Source organism: Cricetulus griseus, chromosome 2 (assembly GCF_003668045.3).
Source record: "Cricetulus griseus strain 17A/GY chromosome 2, alternate assembly CriGri-PICRH-1.0, whole genome shotgun sequence".
NCBI classification, from domain to species: Eukaryota; Metazoa; Chordata; class Mammalia; order Rodentia; family Cricetidae; genus Cricetulus; species Cricetulus griseus.
Genome location: NC_048595.1, coordinates 361,132,035 through 361,152,747, shown reverse-complemented (window position 1 = coordinate 361,152,747; position 20,713 = coordinate 361,132,035). Strand labels below are relative to the sequence as shown.

Sequence of the window (20,713 nt, the reverse complement as noted above, 5' to 3'; positions counted from 1 at the left end):
TTCAATTGTTCCAGAGCCCAGCAAATGCTTGGTGTTTTCACTTTCTTATCTATACCATCAGGTTTTTTTTTTTTTTTAATCTCCAAGTGTCTATTTGTCTTGCTCACTGTGGAGCTCAAGCCAGGGTGGTGACACTGTCACTCATAATAGTCTGAGTATAGCTGGCTTACAGGGCAATGGCCTCACATCTGATAGTGGTTGTTCTGGGAATAGGGGATAGCTGTCTCTGCCTTTCTTTATTCTTCTGGCTGTACGTGAGGTTGGTGAGAACGGTATCTTGACAGTGTTACCTTCTGAAGCATGGACACTAAGTGTGTGCAGCACACTGCCCTGGAATTCTCTCAAGTGTTCTTCAACATGCTTGACCTGAGAGCAGCCAGGGAAATAATTACTGGTAAGGATCATGCAAGAGCTGGCACTTTGATCTATAAATGGTTTAGCTGTCATGATGGAACAATCATGGTGAGTACCAACAAATTAAAAACCAAACCTGAAAGCCAAGTTTCTTATTAGACACATGTGAGTAGCGCATCTTCATATTAGAGGAATATTTTCAACACATATTCTGCAGTTGAGTATGAACAGACCTGCTGTGTCATACTAAAAATCATTAGACATTTTAAGTATATCTGAAAGAAGATCTGAGCCAGAAGACCAGGTAGCCCATGTGCAGACCTTCTTTGCTCTCTCTGTTCCCCCAGCAGACCCAATCCCTCAGGCTCATTCCTAGGAATGCAACAGAACACCAGCTTCCTTTCCCCACTGTCCATGTGGATCCAAGGACAATCCCCTCCTGGCCTCCCTCCCTCCACTTGTCTCTGGGTCCTAGCCCTAGCTTGGGCAGACAACACCCCTGCTCAACCACAGGCTATGCCTGCCAGAAGACCAGGTTGCCTGCCCACTGACCATCTCTGCTCTCTCTTCCCCAAGGATTGTCCCAATTGTAGCTCCCCCACAACTCTGTCTACACCTCCTGTGGATCCCACAGACCATCCCTTCCTAACCAGAAGGGCCTGAATAGATGTCTTGAAGACTCTAAGAGAACACAGAGGTCAGCCTAAATTACTATACTCAGTAAAAATTTCAATTAGTATTGATGGAGAAAATAAGATATTCCATGATAAATTCAAATTGAAACAATATCTGTCTACATATCCAGCCCTTAGAAGGTGCTAGAAGGAAAACTCCAACCTGAGGAGGTTTACTACACTCATGAAAAAAACAGGAAATAATCTCATGCCAGCAAAGCTCTCTCTCTCTCTCTCTCTCTCTCTCTCTCTCTCTCTCTCTCTCTCTCTCTCTCTCTCTCTCTCTCTCTCTCACACACACACACACACACACACACACAACCACCACCACCAAAAAGAAAACAATACTAGGGATCAATAGTCATTGGCCATTGATATCTCTGTATATCTATGGTCTCAATTCCCTGGCAAAAAGACATGGACTAACAAATAGATGTGAAAACAAGATCATCCTTCTGCTTCATCGAAGAAGCACACCATAATGTCAAGGACAGATATTATTTCAGGGTCAAAGATTGGAAACATATATCCCAAGCAAAAAGAACTAAGAAGCAAGCTGGTATAGTCATTTTAATATCTAAAATAGACTTCAAACTATTCAAAAGAGATGGGGAAGGACACTTCATAGTCATCAAAGGAAAAGTTCACCAAGATGAGATTTCCATTCTTAATATCTATGCCCTAAACACAAGGGCACCCACTTTTGTAAAGAAACACATCTACAGTTTAAATCACATATTGACCCTCACACAATGATAGTGGGAGACTTCAACACCCTACTCTCATCAGCGGATGGGTCATTCAGGAAAAAGCTAACCAGAGAAATATTGTAGCTAACAGATACTATAAATAAAATGGTACTAACAGAAATTTATAGACCATTTCACCCAAACACAAAAGAATATACCTTCTTCTCAGCGCCTAATGCAACTTTCTCCAAAACTGACCACATACACAAAGCAAATTTCCAAAGAACAAAAATATGAAGTAACTCCCCACTTCCCATCAGACCACCACTGATTAAAGTTGGATATCAACAACAGAAACAAGAGAACACTTACAAAGTTATGGAAACTGAATACTTGTCCACTAAATAAAAAATAGGTCAAGACAAAAATAAAGAAAGAAATTAGACTTTATAGAATTGAATGAAAATGAATACACAGCATACTCAAACTTATGGGACACAATGAAAATGGTGCTGAAGGAAAGTTCATAGCAACAGGTGCTACCTAAAAAAAATCAAAGAGATCTCATACTAGCAACTTATCAGCACACCTGAAAGTTCTAGAGCAAAAAGAAGCAAACACCCCCAAAAGGAGAAGATGGTAGACTGAGGGCTGAAATCAATAAAGTAGAAAGAAATATAACAAAGAATCAATGAAGCAAAGAGTTGGTTCTTTGAGAATATCAACAAGACAGACAAACCCATACCCAAACTAACTAAAAATAAGAAACAAAAAGGGGAACATAACAATAGACATTAAGGAAATCTAGAGAAACATAAGGACATACTTTAAAAACCTGTATTCTACAAAATTAGAAAATCTAAACGAAATGGATAATTTTCTCAATAGGCACCACTTACCAAGGTTAAATCAAAATGAGATAAACAATTTAAATAAACCTATAACCCCAAGTGAAATAGAAGCAGTTATTAAAAGTCTCCCAACAATAACAACCAAAACAAAAACAAAAAAACCCAAACACCCAGGATTCTACCCAACTTTCAAAGAAGAATTAATGTCAATACTCCTCAACTTATTTCACAAATCAGAACATTGACCAACTCATTTTTATGAGGCCAGAGTTACCTTGATACTTAAACCACATAAAGACTCAAAAATAGAAAGAATTATAGACCAATTTCCCCCATAAACATAGATACAGAAATATTCAATGAAATACTTTTGAACTGAATCCAAGAACTCACCAGAAAGCTCATCCATGCCAGACAGTGGTGGTGCACACCTTTAGTCCCAGCACTTGGAAGGCAGAGGCAGGCGAAAGTGAATTAGAGGCCAGCCTGGTCTACAGAGTGAGTTCCAGGATAGCCAGATCTGTTACACAGAGAAAGCCTATCTTGAAAAACAAGACTAAACAAAAAAGCTCATTCACCATGACTAAGTAAGCTTCATCCCAGAGAGGTAGACATGGTTCAACACACAAAAATCTGTCAGTGTAATCCACACAAACAAACTGAAAGAAAAAAAAAGGATAATTTCACTAGATGCAGAAAAAGCCTTTGACAAAATTGAACACCCCTTAATGATAAAAGTCCTGGCACAGTCAGGGATACAAAAGCAATATATAGCAAGCCAATTGCCAACATTAAATTAATGGGAGAAGTCAAAGCAATTCCACTAAAACCAGGAACAAGACAAGGCTGTGTTCACTCTCTCCATATCTATTCAATATAGTACTTTAAGTTCTAGTTAGAGCAATAAGACAACTATTGCTCAAGATCAAGGGGGATACAAATTGGAAGGGAAGACATCATCGTATCCTTATTTGCAGACGATATGCTAGTGTAACGTTCCCCCACGGAATTCCTACAGCTGATCAACACCTTCAGTGAGGTGTCTGTATACAAGATCAACTAAAAAAAATCATTAGCCTTCCTATATACAAAATATCAGAGAAACAACAATATCCTCAAATAATGTAAAATATCTTGGGGGTAACTCTAACCAAGCAAGTGGTTTAAGTATCAAGGTAACTCTTGTATATGTTGATCAATGGAATCAAATAGAAGACCCAGAAATAAATTCACCCATCTATGGATGCCTGATTTTTCTTTTTAAATAAAGATGTCAGAAATACAGATTGGAAAAAGACATCATCTTCAAAAAATGATGCTGGTGAACAAATGGTGCTGGATTTATTCTACACAAAAAAATCATTAATATATTCTGCATAGATATCTGCAATGTAGAAGAATACAAACAGATCCATGTCTATCACCATGCACAAAACTCAAGTCCACGTTGATCAAACATAAAACCAGACACACTGGACCTGACAGAAGAGAAAGTGGGGAATAGCCTTAATGTATTGGCCTGGGAGACAACTTCCTAACACAGGCATTAAGATAAACAATTAATAAATGGTACCTCATGAAACTGTAAAGCTTCTGTAAGGCAAAAGACACTGTCAACTAGACAAAATGGCAGCCTATATAATGGGCTAAAGATTTTTACCAACTCCACGTATGATAGAGGATAAGTATCCAAAATACATGAGGAACTCAAGAAACTGAATATCAACAAACCAAAAATCCAACGAAAATGGGGGTACTGATCTAAACAAAGAATTCTAAATAGAGGAATCTTAAATGGCTGAGAAACATTGAAAAATGTTCAACACCCTTAGCCATCAGGGAAATGCAAATCAAAGCACCTCCGAGATTCCATCTTACACTTAGAATGGCTAAGACTTAAAACACAAATGACAGCTCATGCTGACAAGGATGTGGAACAAGGGGAACACTCCTCCATTGTTTGTGGGAGTGCAAACTTGTATGCCACTATGAAAATCAGCATGGAAGTTCCTCAGAAAGTTTGGGATTGATCTACCTGATGACCCGGCTATACCATTCTTGGACATATTCCTAAAGGATGCTTCATTCTACCACAGAGTTCTTGCTCAACCATGTTCACTGCTGCTCTGTTTGTAATAGCCAGAAACTTGAAGCAATCTAGATGTCCTCAGTTGAAGAATGGATAAAGAAAATGTTGTGCATTTGCACAATGGCATATCACTCAGCTGTTACCAAAAAAAGTGACATCATAGAATTTGCAGGCCAATAGATGGAACTAGGAAATAATCACCCAGAGTGAGGTAACCCAGACCCAGAAAGACAAATATGGTATGTATTGACTTATAAGGGGATATTAGCCCTTAAGTAAAAATGATAATCAAGCTGCAATCCATAGACCCAGAGAGGTTAGGTAAAGAGGGGGGCTGGGAGTGGGAGGGGAATGCATAGATCTCTCAGGGAGGGAGAAATAGAATAGATTTTGAGGGTGCCCTGGGGGCACGTGGGGATGGGAGAGGGAGAGATTATGTGTGTGGAGGGGAGATAAGATGGAGGGAATAGTGTAGAGAGAGATGGATGAAACTAGGGGGAACTTGGGGAACAGTGTGGAAACCTGATGCAGTAGAAACTTCCCAGAATCTGTAAAAAAATTAATTTAAACTACAAAAAAAAAAAGAAAATTAAAAAGTAAGAAGAAAGGAAGAAAAATCTGGGCATTGAATGCATTTGTAAGTGTGAAGGCTCAATGATATTGATTGCCCTTGTGTAATCCTATTAGTTAAGCCCAGTTTAGGAAGGAAGCAACTGTCTTCCTTTTATTGGCAAGTGGCTAAACTCAAGCTGAGGTATGTTCCCAAACACCGAGTAGGCAAGTTCAGGATAAACACTGAGCGATGCCCAAAGGCAAGCGCACCTGGGAGTGTGTTTGCATGATCAGCAGAGCTCTGCTCAGAGCAACTGACTAGAGCAGAGGTGGAGAGCCAGGAGGGGCTCCGTGGCAGTGACAGGAAGGACACTACACAATGGAGCTCCTTCCATTCCTTCTGCATTGATTCCCTGCGATTGTGTCATCAGATGACTTGAGCAGGGTAGTGTTCCAAAGTCAGACATGGCATTGCTTCACTGTTCTAGGAGCCTTGAGTCTGAAATCAAAATGCAGGGAGGGCTGCATGCCCTTGATAGCTAGAGAAGAACAGTTCTGCATCTTTGTGGTATGTGGCTGCATGGCGTGGCAGTCTCCTCGGTAAGCATGTCGTCTCCCTTTCTGTGTCTCAGGAAGATACACGCCTTTGGATTTAGGGCTTATGTGAGCTCTTCACAATGACCTCATCTCAAGACTCCTGCTTCTATCTTCAAAGAAGGTCACGCTCACAAACAGTGTGTTTAACATGCCAAGATAGCTCTAGCTCCCTCTGGCAGCTGTAGCAAGCTGATGCTGGGGTGAATGCACAGGTTAAAGAACATGTTTACAGCAGACACTCTTGAGCAGGAGCCACTCATAGCAGTTGACTTACTTTATTTTGTTTGACAACTATGCAAGAACCACCATTCAGATGGTCCTACCTAATTTGTCATTCTTTACTGAGCACTATTTGGAATCTCCTTGAATGGCAAGCCCACCAAATAAGGTTCGTGTTTAAGACAAAATGAAGGAAAAACATGTAAGCATCATTCCATCAAAGGAGGATGTTTCAGCAAGTCTATTGGCTGCTGTCACCCGATGTGTGTGTGTGTGTGTGTGTGTGTGTGTGTGTGTGTGTGTGTTGTGTGTGTGTGTGTGTGTGTGTGTGTGTGTGTGTGTCTGCTGTCCTATCTTACTGAGAAGAATGAGCCGTAAAATCCATCCCAATATCTCAGTCTTCAGCAAGTCACTGATAGTGGCATCGAGTCCAGGAAGTAACCACCAACAGTACTGGAAATAGAAAAGGAGTTTCAATTTTATCCCATGATCCCTCTCTATGCTGATCCCCTCGGGGATTTCAGAAGGGTTAATTAGACGGTTTTCATTGCTGCAAATACCTCTGTGAAGCTGTGTTTTTTCTCAGGGAAATGCATATGTGCTTAGGGTCTTTATTCTGGAAATGAAAGATTATATGGGAGCAGTGATCTGACTGCTTCAAAGAAGCAGTGCAGACTGCCAGTGCCTGATTCCTTCTGTCCAGGATGAAGTGTCATAAGAGAAGGCTGGGCCACTATTCTATCACATAGAGTTCACCACACAGAGTAATACCCCAAACCCCCAAGTTTTGGTAATTTTTTCCCACATATAAGGCATTATGCTGGCTTGTGGATTCATGACAGGGCAGGGCATTATCTACCAAGATGGCATTGTCCATATGAGAGGAATAGATCAAATGTTTTCAGTATATTGAAAGCATGGCATCTCCTACCACACACACACACACACACACACACACACACACACACACACACACACACACACACACTGTATACATGCAACCTGTGACTTTTGCTCACTGGGAAGTCAATACAATCATAGATTGCACACATGTCATTACTTGATACTGAGGTAGCTCCTGACATGCTTTGGTAAATTCCAATTCTATTGATCTGAAATTGGGAGCACAAGGCCATGTGGTGCCTTTACTGCTGTCCACATGGGTGGCTCCCTCACTTCCCAGGTGTCTTAGGATTTCTGTTGCTGTGAAGACATACAATAACAACAGCAATTCTTACAAAGAAAAACATTTAACTGGGGTGGTTTGCAGCTTCAGAGTTTTAATCCATTATTATGGTGAGACATGGCAGCGTACAGGCAGACACGCCTCTGAGAGTCCTACACCTTGATCCACAAGCTTCAGAAGGAAAAACTGTGTCATACTGTACAGACTTGCACTTATAAGACCTCAAAGCCCACCCCCACAGTGGCACACCTACTCCAACAAGGCCACATCTCCTAATAGTGCCACTCCCTATGGGCCGAGCATCCAAATATGTGAATCTATGCGGGCCCTTCCTATTTAAACCACCACACCAGATTAACACTAGCTTTTGGAAACTGAGAAATAGAAGCCCTGAATTTGGACCACATCGCACCCTTCAAGTGGTCCTGCATTAACTTTGTGAATAAGTTACAGAGTGGAGATGCCCAGTGTGTATGCATGATGTATGTGGAGAGGCCCATGTGCCGTGCACTGTTGTGGAGGGAAGGTACTTCACACTTCATGTTTTTTGTTTTTGTTGTTTCTTTTTTTGGTATGATTAGAGGGGGAAAACAGGAGATGTGATTTGGCGTAATAGGCAGAATGCAACCATGGGGAACACTTGCAGGGGAATAAATGCACTGGAACAGACACTACCCAGGAAAATAAGTGTGCAAACAGGCACTGGAACAGACACTGTGCAGGAAAATAAGTGTGCAAACATGCACTGGAACAGATGCTATGCAGAAATATATTTAACTTGAGGAATGAAAATGTAAGACCTGTTAAGTGGATAGTGGTAACTCTCCAGGGACTCCACTGAGATACTGAAAGCCCCAAGTTATGCATCTTCCCTTGTACTGTAGGGGTAAGTTTGTGTGTGTGCATGCAGGTGCATGCATGCGTGCGAGGGCGTGTGTGTGTGTGTGTGTGTGTGTGTGTGTGTGTGTGTGTGTGTGTGTGTGTGTGTCCCTCATCTGTAAGTCTTCCTGAAATTCCTTTAAGTCTGTAAGCACTGTGCACTATACAGGCACATGACTGCACCCCTTGCTGCACAGTATACCTTTAATAAATAACCAGATTACATGGCAATTTTATGAGGCTAACATAAAAGTTGCCTTTTCCTTAAAATGGATATACTTTATCATTTATATCTCTTTGTTGTTGTTCCATTTAAAAAGTAAAATTGTAAGGTACAATCAATTTGTCTTAGTGAAGATATATGCTGTGCCGCCCGTGGCATCATAGATAACCACTAACAAATCATAGGGAGGCATCGTTGGCACCAGGTTCAGAGTAGGACCCGACAATGTCTAGAGGAAGAGTGAGGGAAGCTGAATACCGTAGTACTTTTCTAAGCAGCTTCTTACAAGTTAGGTCTAAAAATGGTTTAGACTACAGGATATTGCACATATTTTGCAGCCTGGAATTTGAGTGTGTACTTTTTCCTTCTCCTTACTTACTAAGTCTTGGAAGCATGTTCTTCCTTTAAGCCGCTGTAGCTCCTCTCCTGTCTACCAACTCATACATTAATAGCCAAAAGATCATGAGCACTTTCCCACAAGAAACTTTTCCCAAAGTGTAGGGGATACCATAACCATGCCTGCTAGGGGCTGGCTACAGGTGTGCCTGACCACGCCTGCAAGGGCATGGTCAGGGTGAGGTAGGGAAGGTTTAAGAGTGAGGGGCACGTAGAACTTCTCTTCTTCCTTTTCATCCTCCCCTTGTTGTACTTACTCCTGCCCTGCCGGCTGGCTAGGTCGCTCTGTAAGTAAAGCTTCTCCCTAAATAAATACCCTTATATTTTTACCTGACTCCGTATTGGCAATTCCCACATTACCAAAGTGTCTACCAAGGTGGGACTCAAGAGAAGGCACATTGAGACCCTAAGCTGCATCAGAGGCTTGCACTGATTCAGCCTGGCCCTTCTATATCCACTATGCTCTCCTCTAAGACTCCTCGAAGAGGACCTTTATATACAACACAGGAGAGGAGACACTCAGGGCAAAATACCTATGTCTCATTTTGTTACAACTGTAATTAAAACTAATATAAAATACATTAGGATAAGAGCTGTGTTGCCGTCAAACTCAATTCTCAGGGTGGGGGACTTAGCTCAGTGATAGAATGTTTGCCTACCTAACCCAATGCCCTGGGTCTCATCCTCAGCTCTGTAGAGAAAGCCTCACACCTCTCCACTGAAAGGCTAAACATATAAATGGACAGTGGTCAGACTCTGAAGCTAAACAGACCCACAGCCTCCAGCCACCTGACCAAGGATGCAGACTCTTATCTATAATAAACGAACTTGGAAGCTGGTCTGTTAAGAATCATTCTTGCAGGAAAGCATGCTATCTCTAGTCACCATTCAGTACTTCCATTAATAACTGCTGAGAATGACCAGCACTCAATAACTGACAGTGTCTCTAATTTTTGTGCTTGTTTCTGATTTAGAACTAAAAAAAGCCAAATATATAAATATATACTCTTCTACATTCACACAGAACACCCTGCTGTCTCAGCTACCCTGGGCTTTCAGCCTTCAATCAGGTACACAAAGATCCTCTAACACAGAAATGCACACACATGCGCGCGCGCACACACACACACACACGTACGTGAGCATACATTCATGTGCGACCATGAATGTACTGGAATAGCTACTATGCCTCTGCCTTTGGGTGCCTGGCAAGTACAAATGATGGTAGCTGGCTTCCCTGCTATATTAAGTTCAGAGTATGTGACCTTTTCCACCAAAGAAAGGCAAAGTGGTTGATGTTAGTAACCAGGCATCTATACTGGTCTGTCCTTGGAGTTCTGACAGGATTCACCCTCAGCTGCAGCCACTAAGAGCACCACCTGTGCACATTCACTATGTTCCCTTTTAAAAGGGCCCTGCCCACCTTCCATCCTCCTCTCTCCTCTAGGCAGTTACTGAGGTTTTATGCCTTGCTTGCACTTGGGTTTTTCTTTTAAATACAAGTAAGAGTGTCCTTGTATTTTGGGTCCATTCCTAAACCCTTTAAACCAAAGAGGACCCTGATTCCTCCTGTATCACCAACTTTGCTTCCTCATTGCTCCTACAGACAGAGCTTCAAAATGAATTGACATGCAAGTCTGGCTATCCTCATTAACATTACTTAACTGTCCTCATTAACATCACTTTCAAGAGACTCTGACCCAGTAGCTTGACTGTTCAATACAGAAAGTTGTGGAAAGAGCCCTCAGTGCTTTAACTGGAAGTATCAAAGGAGAAGCTTGTACCCTAATACTTTGAATTCCTGCTTTTACCAATCCTGAATTCTGGCCAGTGCCAGCACTGAAAGGTCTGTCTTGTAACCTACCCTTCAGATTCTAAAATCCACTTGCCCTTCCAAGCCCCACCCTTGGCCCTTGGGCACTGTCCTCCCCTGAGGTCCTTGGGTACTGTGCTCCCCCAGGCCCTTGGGTACTGTCCTCCTATGCTATAGTATTGGACACAACAAAATCAGTTGTGTATTAGCAAAGATCTTGGCAACACTCAGGGTCCTGTTTCTTCTCTGTCACACAGGGCTTGTCCGAAATCCAGCATGATCTGCTTCTCTTCTTCACCCTCTAAGACTGACCAAAGAGTGAGGGTAAAGAAGGCACCAGAGCCAATGGGGTTAGGAATATAGAGGCTGAAGGGAAGGCTGCCTAAATACTCCTGCCCAGACCCTGGATGGACCTTAGAGTGGTGGAAGATAAAGCTTGGAGGCAGTCTCCTCGTCAAAGGCAGAGTTTTCTGACAATTAAACTAATACAAATCCCCTCTAGGGAGCTCCAGGCAAGGAGACTGACCCTTAGCACTGGGGTGAGGGACTGCACCTATACCATTGAATTCTTCCAAGTCCACTTTCTACCAGATGAAGCCCCTCTCCCCATTTTCCCTGTTAATGCCCCCTGTTGTTCGGTGACTTACTGCATGCCTGAGAACAAAACTCGTCTCTTCCTGATAGCCTGATATTATCAGTCCACCTCTCCTCCTTTCAACAGGCAAGCAGCTTGATTGTTCAATACAGAATGTCATGTATGACCAACAGGAGCTGGGGATCCTGAGCGGAGTGTCCCTGGTCATGAACTGCTTCAAGTTGCTATGGAAGTAGCTATGCTCGGTCATCCTGTGCTAACTGGTTTTAAACAAAGAAAATGTAGGTGGGGTGAAGTAAGGGACAGAATGCTATCAGAGTGCCTGAGATTGCCCTAGGCACAGACAGAACCCCAGAAGACTGCCCAGGCTATGTGACCATACGAGGCTGGCTCATGTTTCGATGTCTGTGTGTTAAGGGGATGGAAAATCCACCTAGGGTACCAAGCTTGGCTTCATTGGCCTCCAGCCTGAAGAAAGAGGTCTGCCTCATGGTCAAAGCAGATATGATTGTGATGATTCTCATATGTACTCACTCATGAATACAAAAGTCGGACTGATCCTCGTGCATTAACAATACTAGGACTCTGGACCACGGAGTGTGGTGCTAATGTTACCAACCATTGATACCATTCAAAAGAGATGTCTGAGCAACTGTTACTACTTCTGAGAACAAGCACTTCACAGGTCTACACTACTCAGCAATTCTTCTGAATTTCAAAACAAAATAGAGAATGGCCATGGAACCACAAAACCTAGCCTGATGCGTTAAACATAGCAATCACTCAGTTGATGTTCACTACCTGAATATAATTACTAATAAGAAAATATTAAAATGAGAAACAGTTAAGTGAACCTTAGAAACATTTAAATTTTATTCTTGTGTGTAACAATGACACAATTGTCACCCTAATTGGTTAAGTGTTTGAGACACATGGATATGTTGCATGACCTTAAGGGCACATAGCTAAGGTTTCTAAGGTTTAAAAAACCTTTGTGAGCAATAGCTTGAGTTCAAAACATAGTAACCCCACAAGAGAGAAAAGATCAGCATCCCTGAGAGGAGGGGAGGCTGATCTGGTGAGAATCACACCCCAGCACCAATGCTCAGCCTGGGCTATGCATGAGCACCACCTGTGAGGCTCTCAGACAGACAGATGCCCAGGGCCATTGAAAGAGACGACTTGGGAGTTCTGGGGTCAATCCAGGGCACATACCATTCAAGATGTTTTTGAAGGTGACTGTCTGCATGCTGAAAATTTTTTACTAGTCACAGCATGTAGAAATCACGTATCTTTGTCAATAGTCTTCCTTCAGCCACCAGTGGCATCCTGAGCTGTTCAGTGGGACAGTAACAATGAAATGAGTGGAAACAGTTGGAAGGTATATATTTGGTTTTCATGTACTGTAGAGTTGAGTCTCAGTTATAAACAAACATGTAAAAGGTCTCTTGGGAATCTGAAAGCAGAACCAACACGATTTCTCATGAGTTCTTATTCTTACTCACATACATCTTTGAAAAGAGCTTTGGGTGAAATCAGGCACTAGGGAAATGTCCAGAGATCTACAAGGATGACACCAACTAACCATCTAAGCAACAGTGGAGAAGCTACCTTAAATGCCCTCCCCTGATAAAGAGATCAACAACTAACTTATATACCATCCTAGAGCCTTCATCCAGCAGGTGATGGAAGTAGAAGTAGACACCCACAGCTGAACTGAATTGGAATCCAGTTGCAGAGGAGGAGGAGTGATGAGCAAAGGGTGACCAGGCTGGTGAAACCCACAGAAACAGCTGACCTGAATAAGGGGGTGCTCTTGGTCCCCAGACTGATAGCTGGGAAATCAGCATGGAACTGATCCAGACCCCATGAATGTGGGTATCAGTGAGGAAGTATTGGAAATATATGGGGCCTCTTGTAGTAGATCAGTACTCCTAGCGTAGGAGTGGACTTTGGGATTCCATTTCACGTGGGGGGATACTCTCTCAGCCTAGATACATGGGGGAGGGCCTAGGCCCTATCCCAAAGGATATGACAGACCCTGAAGACCCCCTATGGAAGTTCTCACTCTCCCTGGGGAGCAGAAATGGTATTGGATAGGTATGGCGTTAGTGGGGACCAGGGGAGGAGAGGAGGGAGAGGGAACGGGGATTGACATGTAAAACAATCTTGTTTCTAATTAAATTTTTTAAATAAAAAAAAATTAAAAAAGAAAATAGCTTTGGGAAAAAATCATACAAAAACTCCTGTGGCATAGCAACACACACACACACACACACACACACACACACACACACACACACACACACACACAGAGAGAGAGAGAAGAGAGAGAGAGAGAGAGAGAGAGAGAGAGATTAAGAAAATCACTCACTCATAGCCAACTAAAATTCAAAAATTCAAATGAAGTAATGGATCACTAAATTTATGAGAAAAAAGTGTCACAGAAATTCTATTTCATACACACACACATAAATATATCATGTATATCTATATCTACTATATAGAATGTTGAATCTTACCTAAAATCAGAAAAGGAATTACAGTATTTATTTTTCCTGGAAAACAAAGGGACCCAGACTACAAAGTGCCTCCCAGGACCCTCCATCAGTTAGATTTACCCATCCCAGAAGCATCTGCCTCACCACAGGCTACTCACACTTCTAAATGTTTGTCAAAGTCTCCCACCAAGTCTTGCACTCAGCTGAAAGACACGAGTTTATTCACAGCCAGAACATTTCATGGAGACCTTGGAGGAGACAAGGCACCCTCCATGCAGAATAGGGATACCAGCAAAGATGCACCCCCAGTCATATTCATTATAATATATCACACTGATAAATAACCTGACATTCACACATAGCTTCCAAAAGTCATTTCTGCCACACACAAAACTGAATAAGACAGACTGACTAGGTCACCTGTCCTCTCTATGTGTGTCCTTATCAAGTCCTCAGAAGTGATAAGAGGAAGGGTGACTGCTCACACACATATGGCAAATGAAAATTTTATTAGTAAAATATGGACCGTCCAGAATAACGAATGTAGGGAAGTAAATAATAGCTGACAAGGTGAGTGCAGGCTGGTGACTGGAGACCCATACTTCTCAGCCCTGTTGGCTGATTGGCTTTTCCAGGGCTGGTTAACAAGCTGGGTCACATGTACATGAACTCCCAATTAAGTACAATAACTATATAATGATGATGACTTTCAAAACACTTCACAGTATAACCTGCAGGTCATCTTGAAATTATGGGAACAAATGTGGGCTTAGGTTTTTCAGGTGGAAATACTACTACTTCTTTTTATTTAAGAGTGAAAATGAAATAGGAAACTTTAAAGAAACTAGGTATTTTATTTGATTATTCATATATATATATATATATATATATGTGTGTGTTTGTGTGTGTGTGTGTGTGTGTGTGTGTGTGTGTGTGTGTGTGTGTTTGATGCATGTGTCATGATATTTTGTGTTTTGGCAAACAATGCTTGCCTGTAGATCAGAGGGCAGAGCTAGCCACTAGGTAACCATAGAGGTCTGGAGGTCTGTACAGAGAGGAGACAGGAAGTGATAGGGCAGGGTAGATACAGAGATACAGGATCATAGCCATTTTGGTTTGAAGAGTTGGAGAGGTAGAAGTGACTGTGGCTGCTCCTTTGCTTCTTTGATCTTTCAGAATTTAGCTACATATCTGACTCTGGGATTTTATTGAGAAGACCAATTAGGAACATGCTTCATGCATATATGTCCATACCATGTGTATGCCTGATGCCATGGAGCATTGAAGAGGTCATTAGATGCTCTGGACCTGGAGTTACAGATGATAATGAACCACCACGTGCAGGTTGGCAGCCTAACCCAACCATCTGGAAGAGCAGCCATCTCTTAACCACTGAGCCATCTCTCTAGTACCCTGGCCATTTTAAGATGAAGTTTCCTTAAGATTGATTTCTGTACTTAGGGAACTAAAATAGTAAACTTTGCCTTTTAACTCTATAAAGGGAGCATAAGTACCACTATCCTGATCTACAAATTCATATCATCAGCCTCCTATTTACTTGCTTCCTTTTCATGTCTAATAGATATTTCAAACTTTCAGTTCAAAATCAAACTCCTGAATCTATTACCCCATCCTCTCCTCTGTCCTTCTCCTGTTGATGGCATTTTGCTCTCCATTCATCAGCATGTCTTGCTGGTCCCGCTCCATTCTGACTCTGTAGCCAAGCCTTCCTGATCATGCTCCTTCTCTACAGCCTAGAACCTAACTGACATCCAGGAAACACTCTTATGTCAATCCAGGCTTGAGTTCTTTGGCACAAAGCCCCAGAGAAGCAATCCATTCCTTACCTGTGTATAAGAAACATCAGCATCCAACTGTCCCCTGCTCAGTTGCTGGCTAGAATGCAAGCCCGTTTTTGCTGTATGCCAGATGCCTCCTACATCATGGTCTTTGAATTTGATGCTCTCAGATGTTTCCATGATCAGCTTTTATCTAAGAATCATTTCCTGAATACCCTTTCTCCTTTATACTCTCTGACTGTTTATCCTATTTTACCATCTCTATACCATCAAGTAAATATTGCTTGCTTGCTTGGGGGACTGTCTGAAACAGCAGACCATGGCGCCATGAAGCAGAAGGCTTGATGCTAAACTGTGACTGATGGACAGCAGGCATCAACAATTATTGTTCAAGTGAATAAATAAATTAATTCCATTTCTTGGAAGTCAATAGACAAGGAGAAAATGACATGACACTAAGCTCCCTAAAGTTAACTATTTTTATTACAGGACCATGACAATTATGTTAAACAGTCTATTAGACTTTTATGGCGTAAGAGCTGGACTGTGACACTAGCAGTCAGAAAGCCAGACTTCTCTTCATATCTAATTGGTCTCTGGAAAGTTTTAAATACTACACTCGTTTTCCCAATAACGACTCTCTATGTGTAGATAAGAAATGATGATCTAGCATAAAACCTGTCCTGCAGACGTAACTTAAAATGTAACTCTGAAATCTCATCCTGTGTCTACACTCCACTCAGTGAGATACAGAAGAGCACTCAGGGAAATGGCTTGGGAAAATCGGGGCTCATGCACTTGAGAGGTATATCCTCTTAAAGTTGACCTTGGGTTGTGGGAATGACCTTGGGGTCATAGCTACCTTCTGTCAGGTCCAGTTGTTCTGGGACAGTGCTTGTAAATGGAGTCCATGGGCCCTGAGATCCCATGCTGTTTGTCTGGAGGGGATGCAGGGGTCTAGAGAACCCATGTCTGATTCTCAGTTTCCCCATGCACTGTTACTAGAAAGAACACTGGCTGGAGAATACACAGGTATGCCCTCTTGATTTTTCCTTTCCTTCTTTACATGACCAAGGTTGCTCTCTCTGCTTCAGAATGGTTCACATCCTACGTGATGGAACTAAAGTACCACCACAACGCCGCCCGCCCGTGAAGGAAATACATCTAAGCATGGGTCACCAATTTTTTTTTCTGAGATAGAACTTTCCAGTTCTTCAGCTTCAATAGCATCAAAGGGAGATTGAATCAAGGTGTCCATTAATAGGTAATTGAAAATAGATTCCAATGATAGACACTAATGAGACTTTTGAAATGAAAGGCAAAAGAAATTCAGAGAAGCTGTTCACAGCTACAGTGAAGGGCTTTGACAACTCCTAACCCTAGACACATGAAGGCTGCTTCCCAGATTTAAATCTATGAATCAAAACAACACAATGATGGAAATGGAATGATACTGAACCCTATTCATTCAAGCAATAAGAAGTATTCAGTAAAAACAGTGCATCCATCTAAGGAATGCATTTCCAATACAATTTCACTTTTATATTTGAATTTTAACTAAGATTTGTGACATATGTATTATTTTGATGAACTATATTCCAATAATATCTATAGCAATAGATAAAGTAATAGAGAAATAACAATTAAGACATTGATTGAATGTTTAAAGTCTGATACCATGAGAAATATCCAAATTTAAAATTTAATTTTTATGTAAAGAACTATAAATAAGAGGCTTTGGAACATAAAATGCACACATTGACAAAATTTGGAGTGGGGGATTGTGAAAGGGGCCTATGTTTATGGAAGTGAAAAGATGATAGGGAATTAATAAACTTAATTCTATTAATGAGGATTTTTTATATGTTGTTAAAGATGATGATAATAGTAGATAACATACCACTGACATAAGACTGTCCTAGATATATTTAAAAAGTTGTTTTTTACACTTAAGGGCAGGCTCCATGCCTAGCAGTAGATGGCCAACACAAAACAAAACTCAATGGTATTTTAGAGGATCTTTTGTTGTTGTTGTCACATAATGCTTTTTGTAGGCACTTCCCCCCCTTTACCTTACAGGTCTTTTGCTTATACATTATGGTTTCTGATTTTGTTTTTATATGATTTCTGTGTGTCCGTGTGTGTGTGTGTGTGTGTGTGTGTGTGTGTGTGTGTGTGTGTGTGCATCTACACTACATGTGTTTCTTGTGCTTTTGCTTTGGCTCTTTTTTCTGTTTGTTTTGTATTATTCTGGTTTTAATAACTTTATCATCATCATTATTATTTATAATGTGTTTTCATGCCCCTCCCAGGTAGTAAATAGGAGTGGGTTTACCTCAGATTACCCATTATGATTCAGGATGGTGTTTGCAAGTATAAGTTGTCCTCATAACTGTATACAGCCTGAACTCATGTGAACTTGCCCTTGTGACTGTCTACAGCTTGAACTCAACTTTGCTCATATGACCTTGCCTGACCCTCAGAATATCCTTGGTATATAAATTGTCTGATGCCCCGAATAAAGATGGCTATTGCATGCGACTTCAGTCCACCTCATCTTTAGGCTCCACTCTCCCAGTTTCACACCACCAAGTAGAGTGATAATACTCTGAGAAGTGCTTCCCTGCTTCCAGAACTCCTAAAGCCTCCACCCCATGCCTGCATGGAGCCTATGAGGGTTGGGATCCCTTTGGAGCCATGCAGGGAAATGACAAACGAGATAGCTAGAAGTGCTGCCTAAAGACTCTGGGGAAAAGGCAATGCTGTCTTCCCTCTGCAGTCTTCCTCCTGTGCTGTGCTGCTGTGGGTAAAACACCCGGGTGCATACAAGAGGACACAGGTGTCCTGAGGTAGGCTTGCTGCTCGGTTTCTCACTCAGACATCATGACTGTCTACTTCAGAGTCACAGGCTTTCGGTATGGAATAAGGATCCGGAGGGGGCCCACTCTGACTTGTAACTCAAATGTTTTTCCTAATTTTAGTCTTTTACTTCATGGGAAATACTTCCATTTTTTTTTCTGTCATGAAGATGACTAGGAACGGTATACTTCCTTCTTCATTAAGCAACATCTTTGACAATATTCATCACCTAAATTCCTTGTTTCCAGCTTACTAGCTCTTCTTCCAAAGCCAGAATGACTGAAGTATCAGCCAGAAAGAAATACAGTTCCAATGTTGGTTGTTGTTTTTGCTGGGGTAGGGGGGTGGGAGCATAAATGAGACAGTAATGCACACCACATAACTGTGGAATGCTCAGAACCAGTCCACTCAGGAATGTTCAATTCAGGCAACAGCATTGCTCCTTGGCTTTCCCTAACTTTTTGTCATTCTTTACTTTAGTAGATTAACAACTGCCCCAAAGGCAAGGTCAAAGGTTTGGCCTTCAAGGGGATGAATTAGTGCTCCTAGAGTCTGAGGCAGTTGCCACACTGAAGCCCAGAGGTGTCCTTCACAGGACACAAGTGACCAGTCAGGCTACAGGAAGGAGACAAGATGGAGGAGAGTTAAAAACAAAAAACAAAAAACAAAGCTAATTTTAAAGTTTCAGATGCTGTTCAGAGCACAACCACCCTTTCCCATGTGCATGTCTCCCCTGCACCAGACAGCATACGTTTAAGAACCATTCTATCATGACATAGGAGAAGCAAAGAATAACCCACAGGTTCTCATCTACATTTGTGGGTTTTCACATCTGCCGGTTCAGTAACTGAAGACTGAAAATACTTCTGAAAAAGCCTACATCTGAATTGAACAGACATTTGTGTGTCACTGTCACCTAAACAGCAGCATATATTAGCACAGAACATTAATTATGGTAAGTCCTCCAGGGAAGTCTTGATGTCTACAAGAAGAGCTGCATAGGTTATAGCAGATACTGTGCCACTCTATGAGACTGCCCCTGCCATGCTGCTATCTCTGCACACTGCTGCCGGCCTTACACTTTTGTTCAGTATTTTCAACAGCTCCTTTAGCCTGTCCCTTGATCAAACTGGTCTTTGAATATGATGTGTTTCATTAAGTGGAAAGATAAAGTCAGAGTCCTCAGCTAATACACAGACAGTCAGACAGACAGACAGACAGACAGACAGACAGACAGACAGACACACACACACACACACACACACACACACACGTGAAATATATTAAACTCTAGGTTATATTGCTATTAGTAGCAACGTTGTCTGAACTGACAGTTCAATTAGAAACAATGATCCTTTATAATAATAACATATAGGAGGACTGTCTTAGTTAGGGTTTCTATTGGTGTGAAGAGACCATGACCGCAGCAACTCTTAAAGGAAAACATTTCTTTAGGTGGCAACTCGTAGTTTCAGAGGTTCAGTGCAATATCATCAGGGTAGTGATCATGGTGGCATGCAGGCAGGCATGGTACTGGAGAAGGAGCTGAGAGTCCTAATCTTGATCTGCAGGCAACAGGAAGTGGTCCTTGTTACTGGGTGTACGTTAAGCATGTATGAGATCTCAAAGCTCACCTCCACAGTGACATACTTCCTTCAACAAGAGCACACCTACTCCAACAAGGTCAAACCTCCTAATAGTGCCACTCCCTTTGGGGGCCATTTTTTTCCAACTACAATATTCTATTCCACTCCCTGGCCCCCAAAGTCTTGTAGCTGTATCATAATGCAAAAATGCATTCACTCCAACTTCAAGTCTCCAGAGTCTATTACAGTCTTGAGCTTATTTCAAAGTCTAAAGGTCAAAGTCTCTTCTGAGACATGTGGCAATCTCTTAACTCTAATCCCCATGTAAAAATCAAAATCAAAAAGCAGATCACATACTTCCAACATATAATGGCACAGGATGTACATTACCATTCCAAAAACACGGAAGGGAGCAGAGTGAGAAAGTAATGGACCAATGCATGAAACAATCTTGGAGAACTCCAAACTCTGCATCTCCATGTCTGATGTTAAAACACTCTCCTGATATAAAACTCCTTTCAGCTTTGTTGACTGCAACACACTTCTTTCAAGGTAATAGCAGTAAGAATGAATAACTTGCCATTAAAAGTATGAACTAGCCAAAGAATAAAATATAAAAAAGGAATGGAGAGCAAAAGTCAGACTGGTGATATCTTTAAAGTACTCAAAGCTGGTATGTGGGAGGGGGCAGCATGCAGGAATCCACACAACAGAGAGAAATTCTAAATGGCAAATCAATCAATCAATCAATCAATCAATCAATCAATCAATCAATCATTTCAGATGGGAAAATGCAAAGAGGGTCTGCAAAGACCCTCCCTACTACAGGAAGTACTGAAGGACTTCATTCA

General features: G+C 41.7%; 1 protein-coding gene across 2 annotated transcripts in view; it reads right to left on the bottom strand.

Moving 5' to 3' along the window:
- The window catches only part of Ctnnd2 (catenin delta 2), a 654,324-nt gene that overhangs the window by 55,538 nt on the left and 578,073 nt on the right, over positions 1-20,713 (bottom strand). The gene's annotated exons all lie outside the window — the stretch shown is intronic.